This window comes from Lissotriton helveticus, chromosome 10 (assembly GCF_964261635.1).
Source record: "Lissotriton helveticus chromosome 10, aLisHel1.1, whole genome shotgun sequence".
Classification (NCBI taxonomy): Eukaryota; Metazoa; Chordata; class Amphibia; order Caudata; family Salamandridae; genus Lissotriton; species Lissotriton helveticus.
In genome coordinates, this window is record NC_136071.1 from 464,952,983 (window position 1) to 464,980,265 (window position 27,283).

Genomic DNA, 27,283 nt, shown 5'->3' on the forward strand with positions numbered 1-27,283 from the left:
GCGCTGGACCTTCTCCCTTTTTCTTACGTGGAAGGGGTGGTTTTTCTAGAATTTGTGACAACAGTCTGCCCTAAATGGAATGTTCCTAGCTGGTCTTATTTTGCCAGAGTTGCGGTTCCAGCACTACATGAAGAAGTGCTGGAAGTGATTGGAGCAGCTATGCAGAAGAGTGCTGTGCACACTATCCACCTGACAGCAGACATGTGGACCAGTTGCCAAGCTGTTGATTACATGTGCATCAGGTGTTGCTGCAGGTGTTGACAGTGTCACAATTTTTCAAGCTACTCGAAAACATGCAACAATAGCCATGTTTGCCATGGAGAAACCTTATACTGCAGTAAACATTTTGGAGGAGTTTAACAGTAAGGTCTTTGAATGGCTGCTGCCAAGAAGGCGCATGATTGGTTATGTTTCCACGGATAATGGCAGTAATATAGTTAAGGCCATGAATGATGGTGGCTATTTCAGAGTGTCGTGTTTGGCGCACAGCATTAACATTGTTGTTCAAGATTTCTTGAAAAAAGAAAACACAGTCAGCAAGTTACTGACCACCTGCCGAAGAATCTGCACACATTTCAGCCATTCTTTTAAGGCCCGGAAGCAGCTGAGGATCATTCAACATAACCGTAGAGTGCCAGTCAGAGGACTCATCCAGGAGGTGGCAACACGTTGGAACTCAACCTTTCATGCTTGAGCGTCTGTTTGAGCAGTACTTGGTAATCAATGAGTATGTCTTTAACGCACGGGCTGCTGCTATGAAAGACATGAGGCTAGAGGTGGAGGAATGGGACCTAGTTAAAAGCCTGACAGGCATGCTTCGTTCTTTTGAGGTCTTTATCCGTGAAGTCAGCAGGGAGGACTGTATTTGGGCAAAGCTATCCCATTGTTGCGCATGCTAGAACACCAACTGAAGGCGGTGTCTTCCAACTTTCCGAGTTGATGCTGAAAAACAAGGCGCATATCTGTTGGCGGAGAGCTTAATAAGCCGCCTAGTTGACAATGAAAGGCTTAAAGCAATACATTCAGAACAACATTACATTTGTGCCACTATTCTGGATCCACGGTACAAAAAGGCATTGGCCAGCAATGCATTAATTCCTTTTTCTGAAGAAGATGTTTCAAAGTACAAACATTGGCTAGCTCTGTCAGCCACTCGGTTCGAAAAAGAGCGGTAGGAAATTGATGGAACCACCACAAGTACTACTGAAGCAGCAGGCCATCCGGCGTCAAAGTTCACTTCTGTGGCTGAAGGCAGTCACTTTCCCTCAGATCTGTTAAAGACACCAGCAACCAGATCATCACCTGCACCAGGCCCAGCCATAATATTGTCGGAAGCGGATTGGATAACTCATCAAGGGTTTGCTCGTTCCAGTGTTAATCCAAAGGCAACAGATGGTACGCAAAGTGGAGCAACCCTGGAGGACCTTGAGCGGATGGTGCAGGCCTATCTGGATGACCCAACAGAGGTCTTCATTGATCCTAACCCATTGGTGTATTGGTATGAGAAAAGGCCTCAATGGCCACTGATCACTAGGCTGGCTATAAATATTTGGCTTGCCCACTCGCAAGCGTGTCTTCTGAACGTGTTTTCAGTGCTGCTGGTGCCATTGTCACTTCAAAAAGGACCCGCCTCTCGCCCAAAAATGTGGAGGGGTTAACAATGATCAAGATGAATCAGCACTTCGTACCCCCAGATTACAAAATACGTGAATACACGCAGGAAGAAAAGGACACCGACTTAGGTGACGGAAGTTCTTCTCTGTTAGCTGACCTACTCCCGATCCAATTCACAGAGTTTGAGGACAAGCTCTACTTCCCTGACACCTCGGCCTGAAATACTGACTTACTTTTTTTTCGACCTTATTCACTTTTATTTCTGTGTGTCTTTCTTTCTTTTGCAACTTTTAGCACAACAAAACTCTAATCACAACAAATCCATCAGCAGCACTGTCTTCGTCTTATTTCCTTATTGAAGGTGTTGCTGTCTGCAATCCTGAAGTTCACAAGTTCACTACTCAGTCTTGCTCTTCTATCCTCCTCCTCCAGACTCCCCCTATCCATTTCCCTCAAGGCAAATGGCTGGACTACGCAGAATCAAGAAACTGTCGCTTCGTAGACGAGCCCCCTCAAAAGAAGTGGGACTGGAATTACTGACTATATGCTGACTGTTACTTCTAAAATTGACACGAGAGGCTGCCCTGTGGGCCTTCACTTGAAGAATAAGATGCGGGCAAAAAGTGGAACAGGTAAGGAATAATGAGATGGCATGCAGTGGACATCACTGGCTGTCTGGCTCTGATGAAAGCAATTGCTGTTTATTTGTTGTGCATGAAATGAATCATATGTGTTCTGTTATTATTTAATCTTTTACACACTAAATGTAACTCAAGTCTACTCTGTTTTTACCTTGTTTAATTCAAATTTTACTTCTACTGCAGGGGCCACTACGTTGCATTTTTAAATATGGAAAATGTCCTTGGACTTACTGTGTGTAGACTGTGACTGCATGAATAACATTGAGTTTGCCAATACCATGATGATGATGAGTCTTGATGATCAAAGTTAATATCTTTACAGTCACTCACTGGGATGGATGGATCATCATCGTCGGTTTACGGAAGAACTATGGCCATTTTGTGGGTGGCAAACAGGTAAACAAGTCAACAACATCCACAGCAGAACTACATGTCTGTCTAGTAGTGGTATGGAGTGGTCGAGCTAGTTTAGTGTTGTTATGCTAGAGTCCAGGCAGCAGTTCATGTAAAATTGCGGCTATGTGGCTTGCTGAATAAAATTAGATCTGCTTTGTCTGTTTGTGTCAAAGAGGTATGCTACATGGAGGTTGGATCACTCAGTGCTGCCTGCCTTGACGGTCTGCATGGCCCTGGCCTGCTGTGTGCTAATTACTATCCTTGAAAAGGAGACTCAGAGTACGCACTTTAGAAATGATGCTTGTTGTATGTAATACTGTTGCCTCTGAAACTGAAAGTGTTATTTTTGCACTACACACCGTACCTTATATTTTTTCATCGTGGTGTTTAATATCCCTTCCTGTTTTTCCATCGATAATTACAGGCCGGATTTCACCTTGTGCGATGGGAAAAACATTAACTCAGGCTTACCATAGCAATCTGCAATTCCGCATCTGCCAGGCAGGCAGTGGACAGTGTGTCTGGTCAGGTCACCAAGATTGATCGACGGAGCGTCAGATGGAATAGAGGAGTACCGCGAACAAGAGGAATGGCTGGATGGATGCAACTTCCCAAATTGAACAGGACAACTACAACATACATTTACAGTATCCTCTTCACTTTTCCTTATCTTTTAAATAATGTTATTGTTGTGAACTTCTATGAGTGACGAATGCTTACGCTGCTGTGTCCTTCACCTTCAGTACTATTTCTTGTAGTAGCCATACTCCACGCAACTAGTAGTTATATTTTGTATACTTTAGCATTGCTTAGGCTACAATTTATGGCAGTGTTCTTGTGTACTGTACTATCTATCGTACTGTTCTAATGCTCCGCTCAGGCGACTCAATGTTTCATTTCCTTTTTTTTCATATGCTGCTACTGCCAGTGTGTACCACTACTACTACCACCACAACAATGACATTTCATCCGTCCAGGATTCCATAGCCAACCTTAATCGCCATTTGCCATGCAGCCAGCCCTGTGCCTAGCCCTATTCTCAAACACGAATCACAGGTAAGATAAGCATTTTGGGGGAGGAAGAATAATAGAGTAGGAGGAGAGGAGAAACTGACGGTAGTACCAGTTGAGTAGTAGGACAATTGAATTCACAAACTCTGTCAGTGGTTCTTTTGTACAAATTTGGGCGATTAGACAATTTGAATTTACCAGCCAGTTAAGTTTCAGGAAAACAAACGTACAGTTAACCCCCCCGCCTCCCCCACAAAACAGTAAAAAAACGCGTATGCTATGTTTAAGTTTAAACAGCATTTCCTGTAACAGCAGATGGTGTCTCTACAAGAACACTTGAGGGAACCAGTACAAAAGGTTCTTGAGACGAAGACAAAAGTGCCCCCTGAACACAGGTATCCTTATTTATGTCAATTGCACCTTTTGATGAGATATCTGTACGTGAAGTCTGTAAGTTCCTAGAAAGCTGCTTCTCGAAAAGAGCTGGTAAAGTTTGTGATCCCTGATTAGCAGAACGAGCAGCTAAACTGGCTTTAGTTAGGCGCTCACCTCCTTTCTTATGTATTTGTGCAGTTTCTTCACCTCCTCCCATCTCCCCCGGCGCACCCGCAGCTACGAGATTATCGGAATTCATACCTTCATCCAGCACGGGTTGAGCTTTCGTTTTCCCGCTTCTTGTAACCAGTGGCTTCGGAGACATTCTATTCCACGTAGCTGCCGCTCCAATGCCACGGATTATGCCCAGGTATGTTCTAGGCAAGAGAGGTGGAAAACGCCAGACCGGCACTCTCCGCATACTGGGAAACAGGAACAGATACACCATCCTATACTCCTAGCAGGAAGCCGTGGCGCAGAGTTTCAGCACTTAAAAATGATCAATAAAATTTGTAAAGTAATCGCCAGATCACCAAAATTAATGCAGAGTTATGCAATGATTAGCACAAACATGAACACGTCGCCTCCCTTCTTTCTGTTTCCCAATCACACAGCCGACCCTGCGGCCGCCATCATGTCCCAAGGTTCAGTATTGCAAAGACCTCCCTCTCAATAGCTGACCAATGTTTCTCTTCAGCTTTCAGCTTCAGCCTTCTGCTAATAAAACCTACTGGCTGAGCCTGACCTTCTTCATTCAATTGTGATAGCACAGCCCCTACCCCTACCCCCAACTCAGAAGCATCTGTTTGAACAATTAATTATTTGGAGTAATTAGGAGGTTGCAGAATTGGTGCAGTGCACATGGCCTGCTTCAGGTCATCAAATGCCTTTTGACAGCTGACTCTCCACTGAACTTTCTTTGGCATTCGTTTAGAAGTTAAGTCATTCAGGGGTGTCACAATGCAACAATACCCCTTGACAAATCTCCTTTAGTACCCAGTCAGGCCCCAAAAAGCTCTGATATGAGTCTTGGTGTTTGGAGCAACCCAGTCCATTAGGGTTTGGATTTTGCTCTGCAATGGTTGAACCTGGCCTCCGCCTACAAGGTGGCCCAGGTACACAAACTGACTTTGCCCTATCTGGCACTTAGTAGCCTTGATAGTTAGGCCTGCTGTTTGCAGGGTCTCCAAAACATTTTTCAGGTAGATCAGGTGATCTTCCCAGGTGGAACTAAAGACCGGTATATCATCAAGATAAGCTGCACAGTAGTCATCCAGGCCTGAGAGGACTTTGTTCACTAATCTTTGAAATGTGTCAGGTGCATGTTTCAGACCAAAGGGCATCACAACAAACTGATAATGCCCACTAGGGGGAGAAAATGCTGTATTTGGCTTGGCATCATCCGCAAACCTGATTTGCCAGTAGCCAGCTGTCAGATCAAATGTGCTCAGAAATTTGGCAGAGGCCACCTTCTCTATGAGCTTATCTGCTCTGGGTATTGCATGGGCATCTGTCTTAGTGACAGCATTAAGACCTCTGTAGTCTGCACAAAACCTCATCTCTCTCTTACCACCCTGGGTGTAAGGTTTTGGCACAAGGACTACGGGACTGGCCCAAGGGCTCTCTGAGGGCTCAATCACTCCCAAATCCAACATTTTCTGGACTTCTGTCCTGATGCAGTCCCTGACATGATAAGGTTGCCTGTAAATCTTATTTTTAACAGGCAGACTGTCCCCAGTGTCTACTTTATGAGTGCACCAGGGAGTCTGACTTGGAGTCAGTGAAAACATGTTTGAATTGCTGCAGTCATTTTGCTGCTGGTTAGTGAGGATACCTGCCAAGGTTACACCATCAACTGACCCATCATCAGGGTTCTGAGAGAGCATGTATGGGAGAGGGTCACTCTCTTCCTCCTGTCCTTCATCAGTAGCCATGAGCAAGCCCATGTCTGTACTGTCAACATATGGTTTCAGTCTGTTGACATGAAGCACCCTATGGGGGCTACTGGGAATTCCCAGATCTACCAAATAGGTGACCTCTCCCTTCTGTTTAACAATAGTGTGGGGTCCACTCCACTTGTCTGATAGGGTGCGGTGAACTTATAGTTCACTCCACACTCCTTCCACTTTGCAGTCAAGTAATTAGACATAAAGTTTGCACCTCTGTCCGATACAACCTCTTTAGGGAAACCCACTCTTGAGAAAACTCCCAAGAGTGCTCTTGCCACCACAGGTGCTTTAGTGGTCCTAAGAGGTATAGCTTCTGGGTATCTGGTGGCATGATCCACTATCACCAGAATAAACCTGTGCTCAGAAGCTGTTTGGGGATTCATTGGTCCAACAATGTCAATCCCTACTCTTTCAAAGGGAACCCCCACCACAGGTAGTGGTATAAGGGGGGTTTTTGTAGTGCCACCTGCTTTGCCACTGGCTTGACAGGTCACACAGGAGCGACAAAACTCCTTGGGTCTTCTGACATGTGGGGCCAGTGAAAATGATTAACAAGCCTGTCCCAAGTTTTGTTCTGGCAAAGATGTACTGCAAGGGGAATATCATGGGCTATTGTCAAAAGGAAGCCCCTGAATGCCTAAGGTATGACCAACCTCCTGGAAGCAACAAGCTTGGGGTCTCTACCCTCTAAATACAGGAGCCCTTCATCCCAGTAAACTTTATGGGTTCCGCTGGCATTCCGTGCAGCTTCAGCAGCAGCTTGCTGTCTGAGGGGTTCAAGAGAAGGGCAGTCGAACTGCGCCTGCCTCAGATCTGCCTTGGAAGGTCCCCCTGTCCCAAGAAACTCAACCTGATGAGGTTCAAGTTCTTCTAGGACAGTTCCTTCTTCAGGCTCACAATCAGCTTCCTCGGAAAGCTGATCCTCACTCTGAGGTAGGGGGAAGGCCCAGCCTTAACCCTACTGCTCCTTTTCCAGGTAGGCAACTGGTCCATTATTTCAGAATCCAGTGCCTGCTCAGTGTTGCAATTTCTGGCCTGTGACCTAGTCACTGCATGAACACGTGCCCTAAACTCCACTTCAGACCAGGCTGAAGTCTGTAGGTCATTGCCAAGCAAACATTCTACAGGGAGGTCTGAACTAACAACAACCTTCTTAAGGCCAGTTACCCCTCCCCAGGAGAAATTAACAACTGCCATACTAGGTGTGGTAGTAACATTGCTAGCATTGGTCCCTTGGTAGGTTTCACCAACTATGATCTGTCCAGGATCCACAAAGTCAAGTGTCACCATTGTGACACTGGCACCTGTGTCCTTGTAGGCCTGAGCCTTTTTCTCATTGACTAAAGGAGTGTGTCTGTACTTGCCCAGATTACTGGGACACACAAAGGAGGACATATCTATGCCTCCATCACAGATCAAAACAACTTGAGTTGGCATTCTGACTAGGCCAGAGTCCATCTCAGTTCCCAGAGTTAACCCTACTACACTCTTCTGTTGAGAACCACCACTTGGAGCTGAACTGGGGGAACAGTTGCCCTAGGGGCAATGGTGGCTGGAGCTGTCTCCTTTTTGGTGCAATCACAAGTCCAGTGACTATTACTTTTACAAACTTTGCACCAGGGTTTCTTTGGGCCTTCTTTCTTTTTGGATTGTTGGGGACCCCCACCATTAGAAGCTTTTTGGGGACCGTGTGAAGACTTCTGGTCTTTAGCTTTCTCCCCACCCTTTTGGTCTTGCTTCCTCTGTTCACCACCTTGATTCTGTACCTTCTGCTTCACCCTGGTTCTGACCCATTTGTCTGCCTTCTTACCCAATTCTTGCTGAGAGGTCAAAGCAGAGTCAACCAAGTGCTGATGCAACAACAGGTTCTGACAATTATTAAGAATCTGTTCTCTCATGATTAGATTATACAACCCTGTATAGTCACACACTTTACTGCCCAGTAACCAACCTTCCAGAGCCTTAGTAGCACAATCTACAAAGTCAGTCCAGTTCTGAGTCTGTGCCTTCTGGGTATCTCTGAACTGCAACCTATACTGTTCAGTGGTTAGGCCAAACCCATCTATTAGAGCAGTCTTCAGGACTTTGTAATCATCAGCACCCTCTTCTCTTACAGTGAGGAGTGTATATCTACCTTTATCTGCAAAGGAGAGCCACAAGATTGCTGCCCACTGCTCCTGGGGTACCTTCTGTACTTTGCAGGCCCTTTCCAGTGCAGTGATCCATTTGTGGATGTCATCCCCAGTCTGATAGGGAGGGACAATCTTGTTTAGGTTTTTATGGTCATAAGACCTATCCCTAATACTAGGGATAATGCTGCCACCAGGGGACTCTAGTCCCCTCCTTAGTCTCTCTCTTTCAAGAGCCAGGGTCTTTTTTCAAGGGCAACTTCTTGCCTCTTGATCCTAAGCTGGACTTCCTTCATCCTATAGTCATGTTCCCTCCTCTCAGGAGAACTTCTTCTCCTATGAGATGAGGCAGAGGACCCTATTGATGAACCAGAATAGTTAGATTCCACTGAAGGTGATCTTACCCTTCCAGGTCCACCAGTAGTAGGCCTATGTGGGGGGATAGAGGGAGGCCTTTGAAGGCCCTCTCCATCTCCAGGTAGCCTTGTGTCTGCCAGGTTGGGTTCATTAACCACTTCCTGGTCTGCATCCTCATCATCCTCAGAGCCCTGGTGGGGAACCCCACTAGGATCTTCTTCTGATGATGGATGGCCCCCCTCCTTACTACCTTGGGTATCTGGCTCTGATGCTTTGGCTAAGTCATCTACCACTAAGATATCTATTAGGCGTTGGGTGGTGGGACTCTGTCCTTGCTTTAATATCCTTATGGAACACAAACCTCTTAACTCTTGGAAAGAGAATGTGTCATATTTAGAAGACAGCACAGGGCTGTCTTCTTGCAGAGGCACACTAGACCCTACCTTTAAAGCCAGGACCAGTGAGGCGTGTTGTGTGCACCTACCTACACTACTTGGTTACCTACTAGAACCTCTTTAGGAGTTGTAGTCAGGGTGTGCTAGGCCCTTACTACCTACAACTTCTAAGTTCAGTAGAACTTCTGTATTATAAGCTTGGTTTATATGTACCTACTGGTACCTTGATGTGATTTTTCAAATGATATTCTCAAGATTATTTGGTAAAACAATGCAAGCTCTTATCCCATCCGCTACACACCAATGTGAGAAGTTGGCCTGGTATATGATGTCCACTATTCTAGTGGGCACCTTGCACCAGTCCAAACGACCCTTATTGATGGTAGGTTATAAAGTCAACCTTAAATTAAACTATCCTAGTGGTAGCTGTGGAGAGCAGCCTTCAGGCTAAGACTTGTAGACGAGTAAAGCAAGTTGTTTTACCAATTATAATCTCTTGAATGATCAAATGAAAGCACACCACAAAAGGTATATATCAAATATATATGTATTTATTCTATACACAACCCCTCTGCACTCTTTATGAGGTCAGAGGTAAAAGTACAATACAAGGTACTTAATTAGCATACGATAAGTTGCACAGTATACGTTATGCCCTAGGGGCCTCACAAACCATATACTAAAATAGCTGTATAAGAACCACGTGAGAGTTAGAAAGCAGGCATAAGGCCTGTGAAATCTCTGGGGCTACCTAGAACCACCAAAGGATAGGATGTAGGAGGTCCACTGGAGACGCGTGCAGTGTCTAAACACAGCTGCTGGTTACCATTGACTTTCTATGGAGAACGAACAAGTTACAAAGTTACAGTTTAAGGGTACTTCTAGGTGAACTACAATGGAACCCTTTTAGACTAGGAAACTTCTAGAGTCAAGACCCACGGGAGCACCGGAGTACTCGTGTTACCTCACCCAGGGAAGCAGGTGCCTTTTGGTGTTGGGTTTCTTTGTCGATTCCAATGGAGAGCTGCGAAGAAGTGCTGCAGGTGACCAGAGGAAATGTGTCCAGATGGATCCAAGGGTGGATCGGAGATGTGAAGAACCTGAAAGCAGAGGAGACAGAGTCTCGGTCACTATCCAGTGACCATGATGGCAATGGGAAGATGCCAGCCGATGTGGGGGATTTCAGGTGAGAAGGTGAAGCTTGTCTCTTCAGCCACGAGGACCAGGAGGTGTCGACAGCAACCAGAAGCTGGATTCGAGCTGTCCCACAAATGATCTAGTTGACTGCGGTGTTGATATCCGGATTGGACCCAACAAGCCTTGGCAAACGCAATCCACACAAAATGTTGAGATGGGCTTCGGTGCAGACCAGCAAGATCTGAGGAACTCCCCCTTTGGAGAGGAGTTGGAGCATGTCTAGTGCAACCAGGAAAGCAAAGTAATTCACGAATTGGGCTGCTTGGGGGCTCACTAGTCAGCAGACTAGGAACCGTGAAGATGCATCAAGCTGAAATACACAAAGCGGGCCCACGGGACATTCGTGGACTGTGGGCCTGTGAGCTTCGGCACAAAAGGTACTCAGGGCAGGGGTCTTCAAGCACTCCAAAGCACAACATCGGGATACCTCAGGAAGTAGGTGCAAGTTGCAAAATGCAGGATATACAGGAGTACTGGTCCCACGTCTCTTGTGTCTGCTACAGGTCTCAGCTTTGCTGGAAGCGCAGGGCAGCATCACAGAAGACTGGAAGTCTGTGTTCTGTGTTGCAGATTCTTTAGGATCCGGTGGGAGCCTCGAAAATGCAGACCAGCAAAGTTGCAGTTGGTGCCTGTTTGAACAGGGTGGTCACACTTTGACCAAAAAGGAGATTTCTTCCATCTTCCAGTCGATATGGAATGTCGAAGGTCCAAGATACATGTTGCAGAGTTTCGTCCATGGTAATCTAAAGTCCTAGGGAGTGAGGTTCTATACTTATAGTAAGTTTAGGGGTTGGACTAACTCCAAGGTCCCTCCTATGGGTAGACCAGGGGAGGGGGTGGTTACACCCCTTCTCCTTTGTCCAGTTTTGCACCAGAGCTGGGGCTGAGTGCCCCAGCAACCGGTTTGAACTGGGAAATGAATGGAGCACCTTCTTGTGTATCCCAGGCCGTGTCTGAAAAGCATTCACTGAATGCAACCCTCCCTTCCCCAATACACTAAAGCATGTCTGGGGAGGTGCTAGCACCTCACTAAACAGGAAACCTATTGTCCAGCCCTCCCCTGCCGGAGTTTCGTCCAGCAGCAGGAGGGCAGACTTGTGTCTGTGGTAGCAGCCTCCATTTTGTGATGCTGTGCTCTGTTTAACTTTAACCGGGTTTAACAGTAACTACATGTCTTCTCCCTCTAGAAGGGTGGAATGCTACCCCCACCACAAGAACTGGCAGGGGGTAGTATTTCAAAGTGTTTGACACCTTACACAACATGTTTTGATAAAGCCATACCAGAGTTAGCATTAACCACGAGGATTATAATGCACTTAAGAGTATATGGTATGGCTATATCATAGAACAGCTATAAGGAGATGGTTCCGAAAGCTGCAGAGGGACTCAGGTCATGCTAGGGCGCCCTCCCACACAGGATTGTCAAGGCCTGTCATAGGAGTGACTTATAGGTTACTATGTGTCTATATATAAGGTAGATATAGATATACTATATCTAAGTAAGGGGTGATTACACCACCTCACCCAGGCTGTAAATACAGACCTGTGGTGTCAGTTTGGAAGGCTAACCAGGGGTGGCACAATACATGCTGCAGCCCCTAGTAGGCCTAGGGTGCACCTATACCCTGGGTACCTAGGGTACCATATACAGGGGCTCACAAGAGTGACCCAGTAACCAATCTGGTATGTACCTAGAGTACATGGTATCAATTTAGAGAGAGTACAGCTAGGATGTAGGCCTGATTAGCAGGACCACAGCCATACTAAGGGGCCGATTATGATTGCGAGACCACGGCGGAAAAGCTCTGATATGGTGGTGGTGTCTATCAGACACCGCCAGCCATATTAGGATATGCCCTGGGACATTCCTTTCCGCGGCGGCAATGCCGCCATGAAAAGGCATGCGGTCTTTTCTTTGGGGGCCCGTTGCGGGCCCCCAGGGTGAAGGGGGGGTGCACATGGGGGGTACCTATGGTACCCCCCTGCATTTGCATGCACGAAGCGGCAGGCACCGCGCGGTGCCTGCCGCTTTGTGCATGCAAATGCACTGCTTGCAGTTTTAACATTGCGGCGGGTGCTGCTTCAAGCAGCACCCGCCGCAATGTTAAAAATACAGGATGTGACCACCAGGGTGGCGGTTACATCCTAATTCGCACGGAGGGACCGCCGCTGCTCCTGCGGACGGTGCCTCCACCTCTGGGGTGGCGGACGGACATCCTAATAGGCCCCTAAATTCGAAAAACCAGTGAAACACAGCAAAAAGTGGGGGTAACCATAGGAAGCAAACCCTACTCTCCTACAAATACCAATTCCACTCCTTGTTGGGTGGGTATACGCTCCTTTTTAATGGATTATACCTATCATTTCTAAGAAGAAATCAGAAGGATATTCACATAATTTCTATGTTTTGGCTGCTAAAGATCTTTTCAGTGCAGTGGAAAACTTCACGAACTGCTGTGGATAGATTCATAGATTTGTTGTGGAGGTTGCAAAAATCTGTGGATTGAAAAAGATCAGCTATTGCAATTGTCTCCTGTACTTGCCTTGTGGACTAACAGATTATCCTGAGGTTTTCTGGTAACTAGTTTGAACCTCAATTACCAGTTGTAAGGGAACCCCCAGATGATCAATTCAAATGAAAGAGGCTGGATCTTAGTGGGTGATTACGTAAGTGAAAATACGGTCGATAAGGTAACCAGTTGTGTTGGTTGTTTGTGTTTTGACTGGTTTAATGTTGTAAACCTCCAATTGCTGGAAGTGACCCACAAGCCACTTTAAGTCTTTGAGACAATAGTTGAAGTTGTCATGGAAGATTACATTGTTTTGTTTAAGAGAAAGAAGGTCATATTTCCTGAGTCAATACCATCTATAGGACATAGAGTCACATGTATGAAACAAGCTTTTTGCGCTCAACAAATAGCGATTTTTACTGAATTGTTATTTCGTAATTGCAAAATGCTGTGTATATAGGAATCGCCAAAGTGTTTACAATTACTTAATATTACCTAATAGCATTTCGGTAAATAGCAAATCGCTGTTAGGTAATATTACTCCACTCTCTCTTGTTATAGGCCCTCGCCTGTGGCTCAGGCCTGTCAATCAAAAAGAGAGCCTTTAATGCCCAGTTTAAACCTCTGAAGAAAGGTCTCATAATTTATCAAATCAGAGGGCCAGTGAGTTTTGCAGCTATAACAGCAAACTCTGATCACTTCAAATGTGCAGACTCCAAGAGAGTGTGTGTGTCAATATGTAATTTTCATCCCCTCGTGGTGAACAAGTTCAAATCCCTACTAATGGAAATATATAGAACAGTCGGTGGTTAACAGTGAATAATAGACAGCAAGGGCAAAGCTTCAGTTGTTTATAATGTAACTCAGAACCCTGAGGTGAAAAACATCACGGTTGATTACTTTTACCCATCTACAAATTAATGTTAGGTATGGACCCAAATACCCGCTCCTGATTTCAAGAGCTAGACAACGGTGGCCGGGTTAGAGAGGAACCATATAGAGCAGTGTTTCTTAACCTGTTTGCTTCTGAGGACCCTCACTTAATCATCAATGGAACTTATTGACCCCCACTGAGACATTCCGGAAGCCGGGATCCCCACCTAAACACTTATAATTTGAACTGTAAAGCAGTACACAACATGTACAGAAGCAAGCATTCATCAAAATACATCAATGTAAAAAGATTGTATTTAATTCACAAACAAATATAAAAAGAAGAATCAAAATTTAAATTTGAATAGGAAGGTTGGTGCTTTTGTTAAATCAAGTGAGGCCACTCATTGTTCATACTATATACTGTTTGATTCATTTGCATGGCCCTCACAAATCATTCTTGGGATCTAACTTAATTATTAGCCTCCAATTGCAGATTCTTTCATATTTACATAATGTTATAAAATTTACAATTGTACATTTTGCTTCTTTATATATACACACCTTATTAATATGTTAACTTTGTTTAATTTTTTAGGCAGTCACGGACCCCCTGAGTAGGCTTTGGAGATCCCTTGAGTCCCCAGACAACAGGTTAAAAACCCCAATATAGAACATTACCATGCCTGGTTCAGCCCTATGTCTTGTGAAACACCTAGGGGTCCATTAGGATGTCAGGCGGTGGCACCACCGCGGTGCTGGTGGGGAGGAAAAATGCATTTTGCGCCCGCGAGCAGCAGGAAACACGTCTGCCATATTAGTATTGCAAAACATAGGTCAATTCCCGTCTGCCGCGGAGTGACGCGCACCACCATCAAAGTGCGCCTGCCGGCTCAGCGGTGTGAGCCAATGTGGACTCACCGCCATGCGGAATGACGTCCGCCCCGCTCCACAAATTAGGATGGCCCAAACAAGCAGACGCACCGCAGCGGAGACACCGCCCAACTAGAGACGTTGGAAACTCGACAGCGGAGCGCGATACCAGAGTCCCGGTCCACACCACCTGGTCACGACCGCCAGTTGACTGGGGGTGAGTGTTTGATTTGTTCAAACCCTCCATCCATCATCCCCTTTTGTATCGCTTTGTTCGCCCTAAGTGTGGCAGGGTATGCTCAGATGTGAGTCCCTTGTTCACTTGGCCACTGGATTCAAGATAGCCTGGCTGATGAGGATTATGAATCCAAAACCGGTCCCAGGATACTTGTTTCCGGTCCAGGAAAGACATGGCTTGGCAGTTCGGGCTGGACTGTTCCCATGAGGCACAGGGTCAGACTGATTTGCATATAGCCATGTCTGAACTGGGGTGGCTGAGTGAACTAAAGAATGGTGATGGATTAAACCCAGATCAGTTGACTGGGGGTGAGTGTTTGATTTGTTCAAACCCTCCGTCCACCATCCCCTTTTGTAGCACGACCGCCATGGACCCTGCACTACACGTGTACCCGGTGCTGTACCTGGTACAGCACTATCATCTCATGGGCCACCGCGGACGCTGCCGCAGGTATGCAACTACACAAATACAACACACAACATATGTGCTGACACAGGGTCCAAATCCACAATGGACACCCTGTGGGGGCATCAACTCATCCACAAGGGCACCCACACATGACCCACCTGCCACTAAGTCACCCCTCTGTATCCTGGACACACATCAACCCCGAACTTGCAGCAATGTCCCGGTCACATCACTGCAGCGGAGAATACATGCGCACAATGCAGAAGGCAGGGCCTATCCAAGGCATGGGCAGGACACAAACACCCCAGGAACACACCTTCCCACCACACATCAACGCACCCCATGAAGGCACAGGCCAGGTGCCCATCCTGTGCACCCCCATGCACAGCAACAAGCCAGGTCAATCCACACCCTGCACCACACAACAAACAACCATGGAGACAGACACTGCAGAAGTGGCTGCACAGGAACACGCAACACATAGCAGAGTGCCACGAAACATACACACCACAGCACTACCACACACATAGAAACAAACATGAGTACAAGCACCAAAGTAACACATACAAGGAACAAACATACAAATGGACACACAGCCTGCATACTCACACATACATACCACACACCCGCACACAGACATCCAAAATGTCAACAGCAATGGAGCACAACAAATCAGCAATCCAAACTGGGGTGTACACAAATGGAAGGCCATGGAGACACACAACAAGAATGTGCACATCTCATCCAAGACCAGGAACACAGAACACCCCCGTCAGACCATCAAACCACACATGGATGCTGCAATCAGTGAAGTCAAACCACAGGCAACTCAGTGCAACAACACAGGGAGACAGCAAGGCATACCAGCTAAAGGAACAAGGAAGGATGGAAGGCCTGGAAGTCAAATTGGGATCAGCCACACGTGCATACAACCATCCCACAGGAGTACACCTGCAGCATAACACACAGGGCCCATATACATACTCCACTACTGACAAACACCAGGAGGAATGTACACACATACCCCCCTCACAACAGCAGCACACAACAACGGTGCCACACACACTGAAAGCTGCCAATACATGCCTGTACATACACACACAAACAAATACACACCCTGGGTGTAGCCATAAATATAACACACACACAGGGATGCCAGAACTGATGTCTGCCCAAAAACAACACACAAACACAAAACACAACCGGAACACACACAGAACACCATCAGAAACTAACATACCCTGTCAGCCAAACTATGGAAAGCCAATGGGAGCACAGAAACATCATGAGTGCACAAGCTCATCACCCAGGACCAAAACAAACACAATATACCACAAATCACACAAGAAGTGCTCCATCACAGAACAACACAGCCAAAGCAAACCAACTTCAGATGCACAGGCAAAAAAACTGAACAAACGCTGCAGGACATCAGGGGATGCACATCAGGCAGTGTCAAGGCCACATACACACAGCACTGTATGCACAACAAGCAGTGTGTGCACACCAAGCATAACAGTCACACACAGAAATGAGTGACACATCAACCCAAACAACACAAATCAGCACAGCACAAACACAACAGCATGCCCAGGAAGTGCAGCAATAACACAGCCAACACACATACATCCAACACAACAGATGCACAAATCTGGGATAGAAAGGCAGAACCATCTATACCAGAGCACTGGGCTGCACACACACAGCTGAAGTGCACATGAGCAATCATGAATGATAAATAGCACAAGCACATCACATATAATCTATTGTGTCAATGTCCAGAGTGGCAAAAGGATAACCTTACGCAGTCTAAAGTATAACCTCGAGTACACCTGGTGCGAGGACCTGGCAATAAAAAAGTAATCCAGTAATCAGTGGGTGAATATTGTTTGCTCAACGCAATTTTAATTACGTGTTGATATTCAGTTCATATTGTAGTCATATGTTGAATATATTCACAACTGGAATAACATTCTTCCAAGTTAGGATGCGTAACCAAAGAAATAATCCACAGCAAGAATCCATTAGTTCACAACAATGCGTCCCCAATGCATTTCGAGCAGTCTGCTCTTCGTCAGGGGGAAATTTCTATGGAGAAAACAATGGGATAACTAGGTATAACACCTGATACAGGAAAACAGTATCGCAATAAGTATGCAGTGATGTCAGAGACAACAGTAGTTGATAGTGTGCCAAGAATTCCAAAAAGCAATGGTGCTTAAGGAAACCGAAGAAAACTGACGCTCTGCGCGCTCGTGCAATAGTGTGAATAGTGGTGAATTAATAGGGAAAACAGTAACAGCTGCCCAAACAGTATCCTTGAAAAATCCTGTGTAAGTGTTTGTGGAAATTAAGAGTCGAACGCAACTGCACAAAAGAACTGTGTACATAAATGTGCTAATGCTTGTTAAAAAAGTGCAAAACTTAGTATAACAAGGTATGTTGCTGAATATAATAGCGCCATTCGCTGGTTGAGTGACCCGCTACGTGTTCAGAAAGAAACTGAAGGGGTTAGCACAAGCACGAACAGTGCACGACATGTTATTGCAAACTGAAAGTTTAGCGAGAGACTGAGATGTTGTAGAGGCTGGCGGGTAATCAAGAGATAGCGAAGTGATCTTACCGCATTTGTGAGAGGGGGTGGTACATAACCGGACGCCGCTGAGTAGAAAAGGCATGCACGCGAAGTGAGTGCGTCGGAACGGCAATATCTACGTACCGGTCATAGAGCTAGAAAGGGGACTGGATGGAAGAGTGAAACAAAACCGGGGATAAAAAAGGAAAACAACCGAACAGAACAATGTTTGAAAATACATGGAAGGACGAGCAAAACAGACATTTTGAAAGGTAGCATTTAACCGTTTAACAATAAAACAGAACAACAATAAAGGGATGTAAAGTGTCCAGGAGTGAGGAATGAAAATAGAAAACAGACTCAATGGAAAGATAGTATATGTGGAAAACGAGTGAATGTAAACTAAAGGAGAACAATAAAGTTGAGTAAAGAGTGGAATGAAAAAGAGTTAAGAGGATACAGGAGAGATGACTTTAGTAGCCTTATAGAGAGACTATAGAAAAGAAAGTGAATGTCACCTCAGAGCAATGGGTCTCAGGCCTGACAGGGTTGTCTGACAAGTGCACTAAAGTAAAACAGAAATAAGAACAATCGAAGGTTTGAAACAAAATTAAACCGTGAGTGATAAAATACATGCAAGCAAAAGAAAAAAGAAAAAGGTGTGAAAGTCTAGAAGGGTGTAGAGACTATGCAGATTAAGTAGTAGGGAGACTAGCAAAACAAGACAAAAAGTACAGTTTGAAAACCAGAACAAAATGAGAGAAAAATACAAATTAATTAGAAAATATTAACAAGTAGCAGTGTAAATGAATAAAATAGAATGATGTGAACCTTAAAGAAAGAAATCAAGTAGAGACGGAAAATGTATGATGGACCAGCGTGGGTCTCTGTAGACACCCGGATTAAATTCACACATACCATCCACCAAACTCGCATATCTTTTCTGGATATTGATATCACGATCAGGAATAAAAGATTGGAAACTTCCATCTTCACTAAACCCACGGACCGCAATACCTACTTACATTTCAAGAGCTTCCATCAGTTAAGCCTTAAACAACATTTACCATACTCTCAATTACTCAGAGCTAAACGAATCGCGTCCACTGACAACATGTTTGATCATGATAAATCTGTTATAATAGACAAATTCCACCAAAGAGGTTACCCCAATAATATTACTCAACTTTCAGAATCTTGAGTACGCACCAAAGAACAATCTCAATTACTCACCAACAAAGTCAGTAACCAATCTGAGGACAACCGCTCTGTTTTCATTTCTAAATATTCCACTACCAGTGCCAAAATCAAAGCTTGCATCTAAAAAAACATTGGCAACTCTTACAATTGGAACCTGATTTTAACATTTTCCAAATCGCACCAACTTTTGCCTTTCAACGATCAAAGAATATTCAACAGATGTTAAAACCTCGAAGAAATTTGACACCCACAATTTTCAAGGGGACAGTACCATGCCACAATTGTGGCAATTGCAATAGTATAAATAAAGGTACAGTCATTCAACATCCCACTCAAGGTACGCCTATCAACATTCGAGTTAACGCCACATGTGATACAACTAACGTGGTTTACCTATTGAAATGCCCGTGCGGCTTCCCATATGTAGGCAAGACAGAAATAAAAAGAAAAATTCAATTGAATGAACATCGCAGTAACATCCGCACCTAAAATGTAAAGTCTTGTGTGGCAGCTCACTTCATCACCCGCTCGCACAACGTCAGCCAACTAAGGCTCCTGGTTTTGGAAGTCGTGAATAAAACAGCGGGTAGAGACAACAGAAAATTTCTACTCCAAAGAGAGCTTCATTGGATGCATAAACTGACCTTAATTCACCCGAAAGGGCTCAATGAAAGACTCAAATTTAGTTGTTATTTATGAAACATTTCTTCTAGTGCTTCGTCGTTCTCTCCCTGAGTTGAGACCCACGCTGGTCCATCATACATTTTCCGTCTCTACTTGATTTCATTCTTTCAGGTTCACATCATTCTATTTTATTCATTCACACTGCTACTTGTTAATATTTTCTAATTAATTTGTATTTTTCTCTTTTTGTTCTGGCTTTCAAACTGTACTTTTTGTCTTGTTTTGCTAGTCTTCCTACTACTTACTCTGCATAGTCTCTACACCCTCCTAGACTTTCACACCTTTTTCTTTTTTCTTTTACTTGCATGTATTTTATCACTCATGGTTTAATTTTGTTTCCCACCTTCGATTGTTCTTATTTCTGTTTTACTTTAGTGCACTTGTCAGACAACGCTGTCGGGCCTGAGACCCATTGCTCTGAGGTGACATTCACTTTCTTTTCTATAGTCTCTCTATAAGGCTACTAAAATCATCTCTCCTGTATAATCGTAACTCTTTTTCATTCCACTCTTTACTCAACTTTATTGTTCGCCTTATGTTTACATTCACTCATTTTCCACGTATACTATCTTTCCATTGAGTCTGTTTTCTATTTTCATTCCTCACTCCTGGAATACTTCACATCCCTTTATTGTTGTTCTGTTGTATTGTTAAACAGTTAATTGCTACCTTTCATAATGTCTATTTTGCTCACCCCTCAATGTATTTTCAAACATTGTTCTGTTCGGTTGTTTTCCTTTTTGATCCCCGGCTTTGTTTCACTTTTCCGTCCAGTCCCCTTTCTAGCTCTATGACCGGTACGTAGATATTGTCGTTCCAAAGCACTCACTTCACGTGCCTGCCTTTTCTACTCAGCGGCGTCCGGTTATGTACCATCCCCTCTCACATATGCGGTAAGATCACTTCGCTATCTCTTGATTACCTGCCAGCCTCTACAACATCTCAGTCTCTCGCTAGACTTTCAGTTTGCAATAACATGTCGCGCACTGTTCGTGCTTGTGCTAACCCCTTCAGTTTCTTTCTGAACACGTAGCGGGTCACTCAACCAGCGCATGGCGCTGTTAAATTCAGCAACACACCTTGTTATACTAAGTTTTGCACTTTTTTAACAAGCATGAGCACATTTACTTACACAGTTCTTTTGTGCAGTTGCATTCGACTCCTAATTTCCACGAACACTTACAGAGGATTTTTCCAGGATACCGTTTGGGCAGCTGTTACTGTTTTCCTTATTAATTTACCACTATTCACACTATTCCACGAGTGCACAGAGCGTCAGTTTTCTTTGGTTTCCTTAAGCACCATTGCTTTTTGGTATTCTTGGCACACTATCAACTAGTGTTGTCTCTGACATCACTGCATACTTATAGCGATACTGTTTTCCTGTATGAAATGTTATACCTAGTAATCCCATTGTTTTTTCTCCATAGAAATTTCCCCCTGACGTAGAGCAGACCGCTCGAAATGCATTGGGGACGCATTGTTGTGAATTAATGGATTCTTGCTGTGGATTATTACTTTGGTTACGCATTCTAACTTGGAAGAATGTTATTTCACTTGTGAATATATTTAACATATGACTACAATATGAACTGAATATCAACACATAATTAAAATAGCTTTGAGCAAAGAATATTCACCCACTGATTACTGGATTACTTTTTTATTGCGAGGTTCTCGCACCAGGTGAACTCGAGGTTATACTTTACACTGCGTAAGGTTATCCTTTTGCCATTGACTCTCAGCACTTCAAGGACAGGAAGTGGACACCTCGAATTCCCACAAATTTGCTTACACCGGTGTGACCTAGGTTTACTTTTGAATACTACGGAGTACAGCGGTGCCTCTTTCTTCTTGAATGTCCAGCGTGGAACATTTCTCTTGGCCCAGGAACTGCACCACAAAACACAGTGTCACAAATGAAGTGATGGGGAGGCACACACACATGTAAAGCAAGGGTACAGCTGACATCAAAGTGAAGTGTCTTGCATTTCAGTAGTTGACATATAAGGGGTGTACCATTCACAAATAGAGGGAGTGCAGGTTCACAATGGGTAGGCATAAGTGGCATTACACCACACACACCATGCCATACAGGAGGATAAAAGGCACCATGTGCCTGCAATGCATGAGAAACACAACCACAATGGCAGTGTGGAGCAGCAGGGCTGCACAGTAAACACAAACAGATTCAATACACATGGATGATCAAACAAACACAACACTGATGTGCAAGTCACACACTCTGCACATTCACAAGTGACTAAAACAACAAGGAGTCAGACAGAACAGCACGGACACACCTACACACTGCACAGTGCACAACAGACAACTCACACATGTGCATACAACCACCTCCACAGGGCTGAACAATCCAAACAACAGGCACACAACTCCTGGGTAAAACATGTGTGTCATTGACAATCTAGGGGCACGCACACACATCCACATCCCCTACCAAGGCACACCCTGCACACTGCACACCATGGGACCAGGACAAAGGGCCATCACAAGATGACCATACACATCTGGGTACACATCTAGGAACAACACACATACATGATGACATTGCCCAGCCTGCAAGCAAACCGGTGTACAGTATCACACCCTGTGCTGGCAGTATCCCCCAACCTGACATGTGAACAATGTAGTCAACAATAGCTAACCATGAAAAAGAGAACTACATGACAGGTACAATTTACACCACAGATAAAACAAGTATCAGTGTGTGAATGGACTGAAGTCCCTGTCACCCCTTTGAAAAAATGGGATGCGGGCAAAGAGCTTGGCAATGTAGAAGTGCGACATAGAGCATGGGGCACAGTCAACCAATAGCAAACACCGAAAGAACTTTAATTAGCTAGGACACTGACAAAACAGACAACAGGAGTAACTCTCTTTATTCACATGTTGCACAGATGTGACAGTAGAGTAACAGCAGAGTAGAGCTAGGCACCACATGCTGAGCATATGCAAGAGAAACTGCACAGGCTAACTGTAAACAGGAAGGCCAGTGGCCAGTTCAGGGTGCACGGCAAATACATGAGAGGTTGCACAGGGTAGAGTCCAACACAGCAGAGCAACAGAACCAGTGTCCAGGTCAGGGTGCACAGCAAGTACATGAGAGGCTGCACAGACCAGAGTCCAACACAGCAGAGAAACAGGGCCAGTGTCCAGGTCAGAGTGCACAGGAAGTACATAAGAGACAGCACCGGCTAGAGTCCAACACAGCAGAGCAACAGGGCCAGTGTCCAGGGCAGGGTGCACAGCAAGTACAAGAAAGGCAGCACAGGCTAGAGTCCAACACAGCAGATAAACAGGGTCAGTGTCCAGGGCAGGGTGCACAGCAAGTACATGAGAGACTGCACAGGCCACAGTCCAACACAGCAGAGCAACAGGGCCAGTGTCCAGGGCAGGGTGCGCAGCAAGTACATGAGAGGCTGCACAGGCCACAGTACAACACAGGAGAGCAAAAGGACCAGTGTCCACGGCAGGGTGCACAGCAAGTACACAAGAGGCTGCACAGGTCACAGTCCAACACAGCAGAGCAACAGGGCCAGTGTCCAGGTCAGGGTGCGCAGCAAGTACATGAGAGGCTGCACAGGCCACAGTACAACACAGGAGAGCAAAAGGGCCAGTGTCCAGGGCAGGGTGCACAACAAGTATATGAGAGGCTACATAGGCCAGAGTCCAACACAGCAGAGCAACAGGGCCAGTGTCCAGGGCAGGGAGCACAGCAAGTACATGAGAGGCTGCACAGGCAAGGGCAGAACAGCAGTGAATGACAAGGCCAATGGGCATGGCAAAGTGCAGAGCGAGTATATGAGAATCTGAACAGGCAAGGGCTGAACAGGAAGGCCAGTGGGCATGGCAAAGTGCAGAGCGAGTACATGAGAATCTGCAAGGGCAGAAAATCAGTGAATGAAAAGGCCATAGGCCATGGCAAAGTGCAGAGTGAGTACATGAGAATCTGCACACGCAATGGCAGAACAGGAAGGCTAGTGGGCAGTTCAGGGTACACCGCAAATACATGAGAGGTTGCACAGGGTAGAGTCCAATACAGCAGAGCAACAGGGCTAGTTTCCAGGGCAGGGTGCACAGCAAGTACATGAGAGGATGCACAGGCCACAGTCCAACACAGCAGAGCAACAGGGACAGTGTCTAGGGTAGGGTGCGCAGCAAGTACATGAGAGGCTGCACAGGCCACAGTCCAACACAGCAGAGCAACAGGGCCAGTGTCCAGGGCAGGGTGCACAGCAAGTACGTGAGAGGCTGCACAGGCCACAGTTCAACACAGCAGAGCAACAGGTCCAGTGTCTATGCAGGGTGCACAGCAGGTACACGAGAAGCTGCACAGGCCACAGTCCAATACAGCAGAGCAACAGGGCCAGTGTCCAGGTCAGGGTGCACAGCAAGTACACGAGAGGCTGCACAGGCCAGAGTCCAACACAGCAGAGCAACGGGGCCAGTGTCCAGGGCATGGTGCCGAGCAAGTACACGAGAGGCTGCAAAGGCCAGAGTCCAACACAGCAGAGCAAAAGGGCCAGTGTCCAGGGCAGGGTGCACAGCAAGTACCTGAGAGGCTGCACAGGCCACAGTCCAACACAGCAGAGCAACAGGGTCAGTGTCCAGGGCAGGGTGCACAGCAAGTACATGAGAGGCTGTACAGGCAAGGGCAGAACAGCAGTGAATGACAAGGCCATTCATTGGGCATGGCAAGGTGCAGAGCGAGTACATGAGTATCTGAACAGGCAAGGGCAGAACAGGAAGGCCAGTGGGCATGGCAAAGTGCAGAGCGAGTACATGAGACTCTGAACAGGCAAGGGCAGAACAGGAAGGCCAGTGGGCAGGGAAAAGTGTAGAGCGAGTACATGAGCATCTGCAAAGGCATGGGCAGAACAGGAAGGTCAGTGGGCATGGCAAAGTGCAGAGCGAGTACATGAGAATCTGCACATGCAAGGGCTGAACAGGAAGGCCAATGGGCATGGCAAAGTGCAGAGTGAGTACATGAGAATCTGCACAGGCAAGGGCAGAACAGCAGTGAATGACAAGGCCATTAGGCATGGCAAAGTGCAGAGTGAGTACATGAGAATCTGCACAGGCAAGGGCAGAACAGGAAGGCCAGTGGGCATGGCAAAGTGTAGAGCGAGTACATGAGAATCTGCACAGGCAAGGGCAGAACAGGAAGGTCAGTGGGCATGGCAAAGTGCAGAGTGAGTACATAAGAATCTGCACAGGCAAGGGCAGAACAGGAAGGCCAGTGGGCATGGCAAAGTGCAGAGCGAGTACATGAGAATCTGCACAGGCATGGGCAGAACAGGAAGGCCAGTGGGCACGGCAAAGTGCAGAGTGAGTACATGAGAATCTGCACAGGCAAGGGCAGAACAGGAAGACCAGTGGGCATGGCAAGTACACGAGAGGTTGCACAATCCAGAGTCAAACACAGCAGAGCAACAGGGCCAGTGTCCAGGGCAGGGTGCACAGCAAGTACATGAGAGGCTGCAAATGCCATTGTCCAACACAGCAGAGCAAAATGGCCAGTGTCCAGGGCAGGGTGCACAGAAAGTACCTGATAGGCTGCACAGGCCACAGTCCAACACAGCAGAGCAACAGGGTCAGTGTCCAGGGCAGGGAGCACAGCAAGTACATGAGAGGCTGCACAGGCAAGGGCAGAACAGCAGTGAATGACAAGGCCAAAGGGCAAGGCAAGGTACAGAGCGAGTACATGAGTATCTGAACAGGCAAGGGCAGATCAGGAAGGCCAGTGGGCATGGCAAAGTGCAGAGCGAGTACATGAGACTCTGAACAGGCAAGGGCAGAACAGGAAGGCCAGTGGGCAGGGAAAAGTGTAGAGCGAGTACATGAGAATCTGCACAGGCAAGGGCAGAACAGGAAGGTAAGTGGGCATGGCAAAGTGCAGAGTGAGTACATGAGCATCTGCACAGGCAAGGGCAGAACAAGAAGGCCAGTGGGCATGGCAAAGTGCAGAGTGAGTACATGAGAATCTGCACAGGCAAGGGCAGAACAGCAGTGAATGACAAGGCCATTAGGCATGGCTAAGTGCAGAGCGAGCACATGAGAATCTGCACAGGCAAGGGCAGAACAGGAACGCCAGTGGGCATGTCAAAGTGCAGAGCGAGTACATGAGAATCTGCACAGGCAAGGGCAGAACATCAGTGATTGAAAGGCATAGGGCTTGGCAAAGTGCAGAGTGAGTACATGAGAATCTGCAGAGGCAAGGGCAGAACAGGAAGGCCAGTGGGCATGGCAAAGTGCAGAGCGAGTACATGAGAATCTGCACAGGCATGGGCAGAACAGGAGGGCCAGTGGGCATGGCAAAGTGCAGAGTGAGTACATTAGAATCTGAACAGGCAAGGGCAGAAGTGGAAGGCCTGTGGGCATGGCAACGTGCAGAGTGAGTTCATGAGAATCTGCACAGGCAAGGGTAGAACAGGAAGGCCAGTAGGTACGGCAAAGTGCAGAGTGAGTACATGAGAATCTGAACAGGCAAGGGCAGAACTGGAAGGCCAGTGGGCATGGCAAAGTGCAGAGTGAGTACATGAGAATCTGCCCAGGCAAGGGCAGAACAGGAAGGCCAGTGATCATGGCAAAGTGCAGAGTGAGTACATGAGAATCTGCACAGGCTAGGGCAGAACAGGAAGGCCAGTAGGTACGGCAAAGTGCAGAGTGGGTACATGAGAATCTGCACAGGCAAGGGCAGAACAGGAAGGCCAGTGGGCATGGCAAAGTGCAGAGTGAGTACATGAGAATCTGCAGAGGCAAGGGCAGAACAACATTGAATGGCAGGGCCATTGGGCATGGCAAAGTGAGTACATGAGAATCTGCACAGGCAAGGGCAGAACAGCAGTGAATGACAAGGCCATTGGGCATGGCAAAGTGCAGAGTCAGGACATGAAAACCTACACATGGAGTGTGTTTGACTGTATCCTTCCATGGGCAGCACCACACTCAGGGGGTAAAAAATGGGCAGGACTGACCCACCTGTATGAGAGACTGGTGTGTGTTGGGGACTAACACTCACTCTTGGCTGTCAGCAGGACCACTTGACTGGGGAGAGAGAGGCCCAGGTGATTTAGGGCTATCAGTGGCTTGGCAAGCTGGGGGGCTGTTTGGACTAGTTGGTGTAGTGGCACGTGGAGGTGGAGTCATGCAGACCTGTGACACAGTGTGGATGGGAGAGGTTTGAGGGGTGCCTTTCAACTTCTTGGGAATTCAAAATGGCTTTCCTGTACTGGGGTTAATGGGAACTGGTGATGACACAATAGGCACACACACCAACAGAGCCGCATCAGGTGCAGGCGGAATCATGCTTCTGATAGTTCGCTTGATTCAAGGTATTCAATTCAATATTTTTTCATCCTTATATCGAGATTGACTACCATTTAATTTTGGCGAGCATTGGAAAATGGTCTCTGTGTCTCCTCAAGGGATCAATCACGGTCACAGTCCATCGTGTTGTCGGCCGACAAAACGACGGACCTTGAATCAAGCGAACTATCAGAAGCATGATTCCGCCCGCATTCGTTGTTCAGGATTAATCGTCCCAGAAGAAGAGACCACAATTGACCTAGCCTCCATGGTGTCCGACTTACAAAGCGACCTTAGACGCAATATCACTACCACTTCCCCCATCCTGAAGAAGACCCGCCTGAGACCAACTGCTAAGGCGTCAATAGGGTCGAAATGTCGACGACAAAATACCATAGGACCAGTCAACTGAATCCAGCCTATCACAGCCAACTAATATGGCACACTGGACTAAATAACTACTAAACTAGAAACTGGCCTAAGAAATCCTTGTCCCCCCCCACCCTTCATCCCTCACTCACGTGTATAT